The sequence below is a fragment of the Lygodium microphyllum genome, chromosome 26 (assembly GCF_053477565.2).
Source record: "Lygodium microphyllum isolate KBCC chromosome 26, Lygodium_microphyllum_v1.1.10, whole genome shotgun sequence".
Taxonomy (NCBI): Eukaryota; Viridiplantae; Streptophyta; class Polypodiopsida; order Schizaeales; family Lygodiaceae; genus Lygodium; species Lygodium microphyllum.
This window is the reverse complement of record NC_141160.1, coordinates 90,729,572-90,734,467: the sequence shown is the minus strand read 5'-3', so window position 1 is coordinate 90,734,467 and position 4,896 is coordinate 90,729,572.

The following is a 4,896-nucleotide window of genomic DNA, read 5'->3' as shown; positions in this document are numbered from 1 at the left end:
GTAAAGGATAGGAATTCAGAGCTGAGTGTTGATGAAGAGTGAGTGACACTTTCATTGGAGTCTTCAATACTTGTAATTGAAAACCTGTCCTAAGTGGTCTCTCCCTAGGGGTAGTGCTAGCCTTCTCTATCATGCACAAGACATAGTTTAATTAGTTTGGGAGACAGGTCGAACTCTAAGCAAGCTAAGAGTATTGTCTTGCACTTGAGGACCCAAACTGTGTATATATTTTGGTGCAGATATTATGTGAGTGCTCGTGCATACTTAGATATTACATAGTTAGAAGATCGCAGGCTGGTTTCTCATAACGATGTGTAGATGAAGCAAAGTTGTCCATGTTGAGACGAAGTACACGTGAAGATGTATGCAGCATCCTTTGAATTGTGACTGCATGATGTAACATAATTGAACATAGGGACACTGCACTATCGGTAGTTGGTAGCTATTGGACTTGTGTGATGAGGATAGTGTACTTTTCATGGCCATTCGTGCAATGGTTTACCTATTGCAATGGTATCAAGGCAGAGTGCAAGAGGGAATCGTGTGAATGGGTCAGGGTGACAGGTCTAACCATAGGCGAGACGAGCTCCCTAGGTATGTCCTGCCCTTGATGTGCCCTGAACCATTGTGGGTGATGCTAGGGGGCTAGGGGACTAGGGACGGAGCCAACCGACCAAGGCCACTGGATGCACCTAATTTGAGGAACCACTAGGTGCTGTGTTGTGATCGTGAATGCTTCTTTTCGTTCTTTTTTTTTGTTTCCTTTTTTGTTTCTTTTTCTTATGCTTTAAAAAAAAAACTTGCATGAGTACAACCATTGCAATATGTTGAGGCTATCAGCCTTTCAATGGGTTGGGAAATGTCAAGCTTCGAAGGCTCAAGGAATGGATATTACAGTGATGATTGTGCCCTAGACGGCTAGTTAGAGAAGTAGTTGTTGAGATGGGGAGATACACTTGAGATACTGCAAACCTCTTTGCGACACACGAAGTTGGTATAGTTAAGGTAACAACCGTCGTGAGCCCGCTGTAGAGCTTGACCCAGGAAGAGAGCGTAGCCCATGACTATGCTTTGGTTCGTGCGATGTGGGCACTCACAAGGGTGATTGTTCATGTTCAGTAGCGTGGCTTTGTCGCTGTTCTTTGTGAGGTTGGTGGTCTTGCAGTGGCTTGGGCATTGAACACGTTTGCACGAAGACCTTTGTCATCCTGCATCCACTTGTCACTTCATGAGAGTATATGCAAGTCGCATGCATCAAGTACAACGAACAAATGCAATCATGTCAAGATATTACTTTTTCAAAATCCTATGATGCTGATTGCGATGCCTATTCCAGTGCTTGTTAAAGACGTGGCATATATTAGCGATAGGTAAGGGAAGTGTATACAAGTGGGGAGCCTGCCCCTTTAATTATCAAAAGACAAAAAGTTATGGCAAAATGGCCTTTGCTAAGTTGCTTGTATATCATAGGGGCTACTCTATTTGCACAAGGCGGGCTGAGTCTGGGTGGTCAGGCGACTGAGGCTCTGCTGGTGAGGGGCTCCTGAGAAGTTGGGCAGGGAAGATGTCGGCCGGGACCTGAATGGTGTAGTCTCTGGCCACAACTGTTTCCAAAATGCTTTTGAACAGTGCATCGAATTCTTCCTTGTCTCGAGCTGCCCTTTCTGCCTTTGAGCACATGGTGCCCGAGAGTCTGTTGGGGGCTTGCACAACTGGTGTTGCCACACCTTGTGTGCTTCTTTGAGCTTCTATTCCCTTGGCCTTGGGATTCTTTGGCCTACGTCCGGGGCGGTGTCGCTTGGGACCTCGTTTCTTTGCATACCTTTTGAGGGTAGGCACGTAGTGCACTGGTGGAGGAGCTTGTGCTACATGCTTCCTTTGACAACGGAGAGCGTCTTTGCAAGCCAGTTGTCTTGTGTGCTCCATGTCTTCCACGTAGGTGGACCTGCAAAATGCGAACCAAGGATTAGGCCTTGATACAGGATAAAACCATTCGCATGGGAGGTTTATAGTGTGGGTCATCAAGCACATATGACGAGGAGGGGCGAGATGAGGCATGCAATGTTTGTTGTAGAGGGATGGGACCCCATGATGATGTTCATTTTGCCTCCATCCATTAACATATCTTGGCTTATGGTAAGTTGCTTGGACTGGTTGTCATGGAGTGGGGCAGGGCTTGTCCTTAGAAGGATTGACCAAAAAGGGAGAAAGGTGTACAGAAAGGGACAATACCCTATCTACACCCTCAAAGATATTGGTCAAGGCATCCTATGGTGGTAATGAGGGTTGCATGCCCTCCACCCGGAGGTGGGAATGGTCACCCAACTTCTAAATGTGTGGTGAGAGGAGGACCTGAGGAGCCTAGCCTGTTGAACCCAACTCTTCTCCCTGCACTTGACTATCATTGCTTGTGTGTGTTGATATTGTCTATACAGGGTCACAAAATTTATTGTTTATTAATGTACATATTTACGAATCCTTGTCACATCGTGAGGGTAAAAGCCACTTGTAGAACTCCGGATTGTACTGGAGTGTGGCACACACATCTAGTACTCGTGGCAGCTTACTCAATACCGATAGATATTTTGCAACATTGAGTAGCATGGAACCTTGTCTGAGTCTACTGGCAACATGTAACTCCTCCTCAGTGAGAACCTTATCAAACAAAGAGTTCACTTGGCTAGTTTTAGCTAAGTCCGTATCCCGAATGGTAGTTAGCACTCTAAGGGACGTTGGTGCCACATAGGTTGGGTCTCTTTGAGACTGCCATTTGGCCAATCGCTCCTCTGGAGACTGTCTTGATCTGGGCTCCTAGTTCGGCCATTGCAACACAATTTTCACACCAACATTGTTCAAATTGACTTTGATCCTCTGACAGTCACTTTAGTTTCTTGATCTCTAAGAGATTTGGTTGGCAGAGCACATCATTGAATGTTACAATTAAGCGTAATTTGTCGGCTTCCTTCTTAGAGATGAGTCGCATGCATTCATACATGAGCCTGTTATAGTGCTTGTCAATATGTTCTTGCTCTTCCTAGGACAAGGGAAATGACAAGTATTCTTCAAGCTACTCTTTAGGAAATGCGCCCATGTTTGCCAGGACATAGACACGTGCGAACACTTTGAGCTTAGCATCCAACTCGGTTAAGCATTCTGTGACACTTTTATGTTCAATGAGGGCTTGCTCGGTTGCTATCTCATGCAAGGTTCTAGGAGTTTGCCTGGGCTTTAGCATAGTTGGGGGCTCAGGCCTAGACGAGCAAGTTTGGCCAGCACTAGGATTTCTTATGCTCTTGGGGTTTCCATGCTTCTCCTAAGGCTTCATTATTGCTCATGGTTCTCCTTGGATTGATTGGTATAGATTTGTCACCCTGTTGTGATAGCGTTATGTCCACTCTTGATTGGTCAATGCGAGTTCTATTGTCGGTGGATTGAGTGTTGCAAGCAGTCGTTGATGGTAACGACTGCTTTGATTTTTCAGAGCACACGGATGTGTCTAAGGTTTCACCACTACTACGAGAGACATCAATGGGTTCATTGGTGGATGGTCTCGATGCTTTATTCCTCATCTCGCCAGTGCTCTTGGTCTCGATGTTCTTGGGGTCCACAACCACCTGTAGCTGCTGTTGTTTTCGCTATTTTCTCCTCTTTTTCTTGGTCCGTGAAGGTGTATCTCTCAACAACTCAGGACCTTGGACTAGGTCAACCGTTGATGTGCTTGGTTGGGCCTCAACAGTCTCTCTCTCTAGTGTGTCCTCATGGGATATACCCGCGGCTTGCTGAATATCCTTGGTAGCTTGTGAGGGTACAACTGCCTCTCTTTTTGGGGGGTTTGGCTCTTCAGTCGATTCCCTTGTGTTTAACTCCTCCAGCCTAGGCTTTAGGCACTTTGGAAGTGTTGGAGTTGTCAAGGAAGTTGGTTGCGACACCTCCTCCACAGGTGAACTACTAAGGACACGTTCCATAAGGGGCTTTGTCACGGCCAAGGGTTGTGACTGCTGTGATCCCTGATTGGAAGTAGTAGTGGCTAGTCTAGCGGGTTGGCTACCCTTGGTGGATTGCTATGTCAAGTCCCTAGGGCGATCGGGAGTGGTCGTGTCTTTTGTTGCCCTTTGAGCATTCATCTGTGTAGATCAAGCATGGGTTGATCTAGTCACATTAGGTTGCTCAGGCATATCCTTGGGCCGAGAGCTACGGGTGGTGTCATGTCCCTCCTCTTGGAAATTTGGAAGCTTAGATGGAGATAGAGATTGGGGTTGAGCCGTCGCCCTTGAGGACTGTTGTTGTGCTTCCTGTGTCCGTTTGGAAAAAGATGGTGTAGGAGATTTAGGACTCTTAGGTGGACTTGGCACTAGAGTTGAATGATTTGCTCGAGGCTATTAGACGATTGTGCTATTTACTTTGTTGAGCAACCAGCCTTCTCACAAGCAGTGTTATCCTCTTGGGAAGTCAAAAGCTCCTTGAGCACTAATGGTCTTTGTGCACGCTCAATGGTTACATATGACCTACGCTTATTAAGCATGCTAGGCCTTGGCTCTTTCTTTCGAACGCTCATGTTTTTTTTCTTGTCGAGACTTGGAGTTTCTCTTAGATTTCCTCCTGTGCCTCGTTGCTTTTGGTGCAATCTGGCCTTCAACTGATAGAGGTGGTTTAGCAGGGGGTTTTGGTATCCAAATCCATCGGTTACCTACGTAATACCCTTGAGCACGTAGCAACGCTTTGGATATCCATCGCAGCGTTGTGCTAACCCTCCATCGATGCCTTCGTCTATAAGGCTTGGGCTTCTTTTGGGGTCTTCTATGATATTTGTAAGTCCAAAGCCCGTCCTTGGCATTGTCTCTTGACCTTCTTGTTTCAGGCATAGCCTCACTCACTGGTTCTCATTGTTTGATCTGT